Genomic DNA, 9,453 nt, shown 5'->3' with positions numbered 1-9,453 from the left:
TTAGGAGAGGTTTTTAATGGTTCTGATAATACATTAATGGCTTCCATGACATTTGAAAGTAGCTGATAAAGCACCTCTGTAATCAGCTACAGAAAAAAGTGGAAAGCCACAACTATGAAACAGAAAATGAAAATGAAACAATTTGCTGAGGAGTTGGTAGAGGTATCACTAGTCATTGGTACTTAGAGACAGTGTCCTGATTCCATTTGACAGTGACCCAAATCCCCAGACGGTGTCTTGAAAAATCAAAATAGAAAAGTATGATATATATTATATTGAAACCCAGAAATTTCCCGTGCCTACATGCCTGAGCCTCCCCTTATTGAAGAGTCTAGTGATGTCTCTGGGAATTGAAAAGTATACATGAAATATTATGTGTTAATGCACCAAGCTGAAAGTAGCCCAGTGGCATTGACAAGGCACAAGGGAAGAGCTTTGGTAAGAGTTAGTCAACATATGAGCTACTGTTACAAAGAATAAGGCTTCTTTAACAAAGAACCTAACAACAGCAAATCGTGAAGCTATAGGTATTGAACATCAGCATGAAAAATGAATGTTCGAGATTATCAAAAAAATGATGTTCAAAAACAATAATGGGACTGGTTTACCAGTGAGAAAGTGATTGTAGCAGAAGAAACCACAGTTGAGTTGGTAAAAATTGAGTAATGATAAGAACCTGCATCTTACATAACTGACTACAGAATGCAAAAGAGAGGAAAATAGGAACAAAGAAAGATGATCACCCATGATTAACCTAAAGCATCCACAAACAAGGAGTTTAGATATATAACTAGTATAATGGAAGGAGATCAGACTCCAATGTAGTAAAACATCAATCATAGAACAATCAGATGTTCAAATACATACTGAGAAAATAAAAAATGAGAACCTAACTCAATGGGGAGAAAATGATGATTCTGCAATACACAACCTGTCATAGGTTTCATAATGGCAAATGATAGGCTTGAAGGTGAACATTTTGAAAAACATGCCAAAGAAATAGAAAAATTGAGGCAAGACAAAGGGTAAAGGAATTAGAACTGTTCTGCATGTTGACATAATCCACAACTGTACAACTGTTAAAAGGCAACAATTCTCTAAAATATACATAACAGTATGAAAATTTTAATTCAAAAACAGAACAGACATACTAAGAACTCCAAAACAATTATATTTCAAATAAAAGTCAAGATATATATAATGTACTGTTGTAATGACTACTTTTGTGGATATACTATGTCAATGCAAGTTTGCCTCTGGAAACGTAAACCACTTTTAAAAGTACTGTAGAATAAAACATGAAAAATCAAAACAGTTTGAAACAAAACACTAAAAGTGTTTTAGTCTTTAATGAATGCAGTGAACCTTTATCAAATATTATAAATTCCTTCCATACAATGATATTCTTAAAATATTTATTATGAGTTTACTAAAAATGTTTATAATAAACTTAAAAAAGAAGATAAAAGTAGTCTGTAAGAACTTCCATTTTTACATGAAAAAATCTATCATTTGCAGTCAAAAGAACAGTCTGTTAAATAGCTAAAAAACTTTAACAACAATGAAGATAAGGACGTGATAAGAAAAACAAGCATCACTAACATTAACTGACATTAGAATTGGGAAAAATTATTAAATATTCTGTAAAGAAATATTTTACATATATTATGACTATTCTAAATAAAATTGATTTTTTAGGGTGAATTGATCCTTTAAAAATGTACCCAATAAATTAACTACTAAAAATCCAAGTATGACAAGGATATTTACCCAGGGTGGCAGAAGGGGCACATTCCACCCCACTTTCATTATCTTTTTTAATCAAACCTTATTATCTTACTTCACTCTAGTTTCTCCTTACCATTATCTTCCCCACTTTGAAACAATGTTAGATGCTAGTGTTTATTTGTGCTTTGAACATGCTACATGAGATATTTTATCAAGTTCTCTTAAACAACTTGTGTTTGGTACACAAAAAATAAAAATACAGTGTTTTCTTGCTCAAATAGACAAGCTGTACATAAGATAAGTAGTAATTATTCTTCATATCTATAACACAACAACACTACACTTTTGTTTGATGTAATTTGAATGTTGATGTTTAGCTGTCATTGTTTTGCTTGACATACAAATAAACACAAACTTGAAAATAAAGATGAATAACCTGTATAAAACTGAGTACTTTTTATTCACAGTATAGTAATTTAAAGGCGATTTCATCTTATGAAAACATTTCATGATACAAACTAATTAAATATTTAATATTGAAACAATTTAACTTTTCTTCTTATAATCATGCAGTAAGAAACAAATTATCTAATAAATAAGTTTCATGTACCTGATAAACAACATTTCTTGTTATACAATACTGTAAATTGCTCAATGTGTACTTGTTGAACAATGGCAGTAAACTATTGTCTGATAATTGTTCTTATATTATACATTCAGTACCATACTAATTCTTTTCTATCTACACGTACGTACAACAAATTGGACGTGAGACATTAACATGTAGAAATTGGGTTATATAACTTCTTTTTGTGTAAAATAAATTAATAAGTACTCTATGGTAAGGATATCTCCTGCAAGTTAGGTAGTGTAAGTGTAGTTTTTGTTGGTATTTCATATTACTCCAAGTTTTAGGTGTGATATAAGCAAGTCTCATTAGTATGTTTTGTTTTCACCCCTCAGTAGATTGATATTTCATACAACTTTTTATTTATTCCATTCAAACTAATGTTCAATAATATTTATTATTGTAACTGTCATTATATTTTACCCCATTATAATTATTGTTGAAATCTAATATGTTTGGATTTGTTTTGTTTTTCAAATTTTTTACACATGCGTTCTACATGTAAATATAACATGATTGTAAGAAAAAAGTGGGAAGGTCATAAACTTGCACTACTACTCTGTTTTAGACAGACATTACAGATACTATAATGATTACTTGTTCTATAGGTTTATATCAATTTGGATTAATATCTGAGTTATGCTCTCCTAGAGTGGATTATACTGATATCCATAATTATAAGGAATTGTATGGGTTACTATACATTGGAAGTTTATCTCCCACAGACATAGCTTGGGGAAAGAGATGCAACAGGCCCACTTCTCTGAAAAATATATTCACATTGTTCATATTTTTCAGCTTTTACATATAATAAACTATTTTTCTATTATTTAATAAAAAACAAAAGTTCTATCAATACTATTACACTTGATTTAATTTGTTTTAATGATCATTTTATTAAAAATTTAGATAAGTTTAAAATGTTCTTCTCCCAAAAGTGGAAAACCTGGATAAGTCTTTGTTATCTCCCTTGATTATGTATAGTAAAAATGATTGTTGACACAGGTAATCTAAGTTTCAGTAATGTAACCTAAGTTTCACCATGGTAATCTAAGTTTCACTAAGGCAACCTAAGTTTCACCATGGTAATCTTAGTTTCACTAAAGTAATCTAAGTTTCACTTAACAGAGGGGTGTTTCGTTATTCTTGATCTTACTTTGTCTGGTATAGATGAACCCCAGCAGCCAGCTCAAATTCAAGAGAAAATTTAGCCACTGTAAAATAAAGTATATACACTATAGCCTATAAAGGGTTTTAATAGTATTGATGCATTTTTTTCATATTTAACAGTGAGTATAGTATGGGACACAAGTATAAAACTTGGCAGGGTAGGAGTCATCTACACCTAACGCAATTATATTTTTAACAGGGTAGTTGGCCTTTCAAATGGGCATTCATGTTGTCCAAAACGTTATTATAATAAATATTTATAATAAAATGTACTTACATAATCTCAATGTTCGCACATTTTATATCTGTACTTTAAAATATAAGCAAGCAAGTATATGATAAAGTAACAATGATTTCGATTCTTTTAATAGAAAGTTAACTAATTTTTTTAAACTGAAGCATTGTGAAAAGTTTAAGTTAAAAACAAATTTTAGTGATTTATAATTCAAAATTCCATAAAGAACAATTAAATTTCTGAGCAGACTTATGCCAGTTTTAGAATATTAAATCTTTGTTTGTTTGAATTTTGCGCAAAGCTACACAAGGGCTATCTGCGCTAGCTGTCCCTAATTTAGCAGCATATGACTAGAGGGAAGGCAGCTAGTCATCACCACCCACCGCCAACTCATGGACTACTCTTCCACAATGAATAGTGGGTTTGACCATAACTTTATAACGCCCCCACCGCTGAAAGGGCGAGGATGTTCGGTGGGACAGGAATTCGAACCCGCTACCCTCATATTACGAGTAGAACGCCTTTACCACCTGACTATGCCAGGCCATATTAAATCCGTATCACTCTAAATGGATAAAAAGAACAATTTTGTCATTCCTTTGGCAACCTTTAATTGACAATCAAGCAATATATTTCCTTAGATAAATTAACACAACGTTTGAGGGACAACAAGGAGCTTAATTTCTGACTGCTGAAAAGCTCAAAACAAATTCCATGTTTACTATATAAATAACATGATTCAAATTTAGTAACTCCTCTATGTCAATAAATATACAATGAACATAAGTTTAATTTCATAGAGCATTATATGGTGTAGCGTACAAACGGTACAGAAGTAACTCTTCATAATTATTGCCCTCAGGCGTATTCACATAAAAAATATTAAGAACTCGGTCCCATTTAGTTGTAAATGTTTGATGCAGTGGGATCCAGTTTCGAAAGCACTAAGGCATAGAACCATGGGATTAAGGATGGAATAGAAAAGAAAGAATGAGAGAGAAGATACACAATACACTTTGGTAGTATTTTAGATCTGATAAAAACGAATTAAGCCTTTATTCACATTTAAGGATAACTGAAGGGCAGTGCTGTAGTCGGGACCTCAGTAGCCAACATCTTATTATACATTATACAGTGAAAAATAAAGCAAAAATTAAAATGGCATGCGCCAAACAAACATTATTAACACCTTAACCGCAAGTCTCTAACGCGTTAATAACAGTCTTTGTTTTAACGGCTCCTCCTCTGAACAAAAAGGCCAGAAGATGAAAGTAAAACTAGTACTGATGTCAATAAATTATTTGTGATCTTTGTGTTTTTCTTATAGCAAAACCACATCGGGCTATCTGCTGAACCCACCGAGGGGAATCAAACACCTGATTTTAGCGTTGTAAATCCGTAGACATACCGCTGCACTAGCAGGGGGCATTGTGAACTTTGAAGCCAAGCAGAATCGTAGCAGATCTGTTAAGGCATGTTGGATATCAGGGATAGCCGCTAAAGTCTGATGTAAGTATGTAAACCAGCTGAAATCCATAGAACTTGTAGTAAACTTACGCATAATACAACGTATAGCAGTAGTTAATTTTGAATGGCATGTGTGTAATCGAGGGCTGGTTTACAGTGTCAGGCAATATGTCGGTTAGCGACGAAAACAAAAATAAGAGATGCACTATTACGTCATTGCAAAGGTGTAGTACTAACTGGATTTTACAAGTACAACTTCTTTGATACGACTCGGCGATTAATAATGCCGGATAGGTGATTGATTTAACATTGCTAAAACTTTTAAATTTAGCGGATTTTATTTTCGAAACTTGTTAAACACCGAGATCCAGAGAGTCCAGACCTCGTGAATGATGGTTTCGAGACCTACAATATGTGTCACATTTACAGGGTTTGAAGATGAATCTACTTAAACTTACATATCAGTAAGTTGTAAAACACCTTGATTTTAACAATACTATTGATTCTTTTACTGCGAAAAAAGATCCCAAAGGTTTCATGTGAATTTACCATTAAATGATTGTTTTACTTTCATCATTTTGTTTTTTGAATAAAACTTGTGATGAAATCTTGTCGTACATTCTCATTGTGTTTCAAAAACTCCAAAGAATTAAAATTAACAGAATCCAAAATTTTCCTAATCTGAAAATTTGCTTCTAATCGATACCCACCTCTACACACAGAAATGCTATTTTCCTTGCGTTTCTGTCTATCAGATTTGTGTGAAACTAGCCATGAGCGAACTCCTACCTAAATTCACGTTTAATACAAACTGCACTTGTGCATGATTACATTATTTTGGAACAAGATCTCTCTCGTAATGTGAAAGCAATACAACTTCCATGCGCAGTAACTCCCCACATGCACATGTACTTGTGAAGTCATTCTAACATGAGGAAGAAAAAGATGCGTGGATAGAAGTGTGATTCAATCGGAAATACATTTTCAGGTTTAAAAATGTTAACGATAACTCCTCCACACACACACAGTAGTGTTAGAATCCCACACTGAAGTTGTAGAGGGGCCAGAATAAAAATTTTTTCCAGATGAGCTCCCTCCAGATCATGCTCAAATGGGAAGTTTACAAAATGTAACATCCAATGGTAGGGAAGTCATTGGGTAACACCTATTGGAGACCATATCTTATCTCAACCAGGCTATACTCTTTAACCAAGATGAATATGTGTGTCCCCAACATTACACAAAGATTATGGGGAGAAGTACTACAGACACGTGTGTCTAGAAATTTATACTGAGATAAATTTTTGGAAAATTATTTCTTTCAAGAAAAGACAAAATAAGTAATTGAAATACATATTTGTTATGTATTATATGATTAATACACCAACAATCTAAAGCAGTGATCTAAAAGAAATCCAGGACTGTTGGGCTACTCTTTTACAAACGAATAGTGGGATTGACCATCACATTATAACATACCCACGGCTGAAAGGGAGAGCATGTTTTGTGCGACCGGGATTCGAATCAGCGACCCTCGGAGTACGATTCAAACTGCTTAACACGCTTGGCCATGCCGGGCCTTTTGTCCTTCACAGTTATAAACTGAAGTTTTGCATTTTGGTAGCAAATGTTAAATATCTTTTGTTTTTGTGATTTATTTGCTACTGGCAGTGGCAACTCTTAATTACTGCCAGACGAAAATTATACAGTTATTTAGTTCCCGGAATAGTGATTGTACAAATAAAAGGAATTTAGTATGGTTGTTTGTAATATATGAATACAACTTTCTTCTTATAACATCTTATGATTTTTTCGGGTAGAAATAATATAATAACACCCGTTCTTGCCTGTTACTTCCGCTCACATAGTATGAAGTTGAACACCTGTATGCAACCATACAGTGTGCTATTTTTAATGCACATTTCAAACTGTGAATGTGTTGAATGCAAAAGCTGTGAAAGAATTATAAGGCAGTAGGTCTAAATGGAGAAATAATGAGGAATGTAAAATTGTTTGCAGCTCATGTATATTTTATCACAGATTTTAAACCTATTTACTCCTAACGTTTCGCCAGTTTTGGCATTTAAATCATTATATCATAAGATATTAATAATAAAATATTATTTTTCAGTAAAGTGTGTAATTTTAGTGAATAAATGAGATAATCCATGAATGACACAGAAGGAAATTATTGTTCGATACGCTACTCCCTCCAACATTATAATTGGACTTATGCTAGTGTCTTAGTCATTTGAAGAGAAGACTGCTCATAAAAGAAGTAGTAACTGGTTATTAAAATATGTATGCAAAATGCTATATCATTTATGTAACTATAATGATAATAAGCATTATTTGTTGATAGTCATTTGGAAATGGATGCCTCATATGAAATAGAGCTCTTTGTGTTGGTTCTGCAGAAGACTATTTCAAATCTTTACGCTTATCTTCAAGTGTCAAATTTTTCAAACAGATGTACTTTCTCATTCAAAAGACACAAACCATACGTATTCAGGAAACGTGTTTGTAAGATCACAATATTTCCTCTGCATTACTTAATTTACAACTTTTCTAGACATATCCACAATTTTATTTGTTCTTTCTTTTCTACTACAATTGAACTCTCACATTAAAGCTTCAATGTTAACATAACAATAATACCACCTAAAGTTTTCTCTTTTACACAATAAGGATCCTTAAATTTTATGCTGTTGTGATAGCACTTAACAGCCACACCGCTAGAAGGCTCTGTAATATGTCAACCTCAGGCAGTAAGAAAGGTAGAGAGGATGACGTCATTGTTACTCCAAGTGTAACCACAATCATGATGATCTCATGTGATTGTGTGTTTTCTTGGAGCAAAGTCACCCCGGGCTATCTGTTGAGTCCACCGAGGGGAATCGAACCCCTGATTTTAGCGCTGAAAATCCGTAGATAGCTGTCACTTCTTAGAGAATGCCTTTCATCTAGTTTATATATGTGTACAAAAATAATAGACAAACATTCCTACAGACATGGGTTATGAGTATATACTTTGTAATGAATATTTTCAAAATGTTCAATCATGTGTGCATTGCCTCCATGTAAATTATTTTGGTGAATGCTCTATTTATTTTGTTTATAGAGTTCTGTTTTTTTTATGCAGTCACATGATAAAGCATTTAAATATTCCCCAAAGTACTACTTCACTGGGTCATTGTTATAATACAAAATAAATATATTTGAAATGAGGATTCATACTGAAGACAGTGAAGAAGAAGAATATTCTTCTTCTGAAGGAAATGATTTCCTTTAAACACAGGAAATATAAAGGACCTTTCCAAGATTATCACATCCATATCATGAGATAGAATAAGCTGTGACTGCACATATTATTAGAAACTGGCATTCATATGTCTACTTTATCATAAAATCTAAGTTAGACATATATGATCCAGTATTTTATAACGTAATGTGTTTTATAAATAGTATATTATGGTATCTCGAAATTCGTTAACAAATGTTTTGGTGTGTCTTATATCTAATTTTGAGATTTTACTTATATATATTAAAGTAGTAGTAAGTATAGAGATGATCTCTTTATATAGGAAAATCACAGAACATTGGTTGTACAATTTTTAATTGAAAAGATAAGTTATGTTACTCTAATAGTGTCAAGATCTATGTGAGGTAATATCTGCTTTGCAGTAGTCGAAAAACTAGTTTTGGAAGTCTGCTAACTGAATTTTTATAAAATTAGTTTGCACGAAGTAATTTATTCATTTATGTAGTGGCATATTTTTAGAAGGATGTTTGATGTTAATTCAATATGTTTTTGCACATTGTTCTACAAATGTTTGTTTGTTTGAAGTTAGCTGAAAACTATATAATAGTTCTATCTGTGCTCTGCCCACCATGGGTATCGAAACCAGATTTCTTGCATATAAGTCTGCAGACATACAGCTTTGCTAGTAGAGAGCGTTCCCAAAATGAAAATATAAGCCATCACCAAGATAGTAATACGAACATATTGTAAAAGCATTGAATAAAATTTAATCATATGCTTTATAAGTTGTTTCAATATGAGTGCTAACGACAGTTTTGTTAGAGACGTGAATAATCAGTTTATGGAGTCTTATTCAATAAAAAAGTACAAGAACTAAATGTTAATTGGAATGTCTCGTCAAATATTGTGAATACACAATTAATATGTTTTACTACAGTGAAAGAACTATATTTACTGACTTTT

The sequence above is a fragment of the Tachypleus tridentatus genome, chromosome 13 (genome assembly GCF_004210375.1).
Source record: "Tachypleus tridentatus isolate NWPU-2018 chromosome 13, ASM421037v1, whole genome shotgun sequence".
Classification (NCBI taxonomy): domain Eukaryota; kingdom Metazoa; phylum Arthropoda; class Merostomata; order Xiphosura; family Limulidae; genus Tachypleus; species Tachypleus tridentatus.
This window is presented reverse-complemented; position numbering follows the sequence as displayed.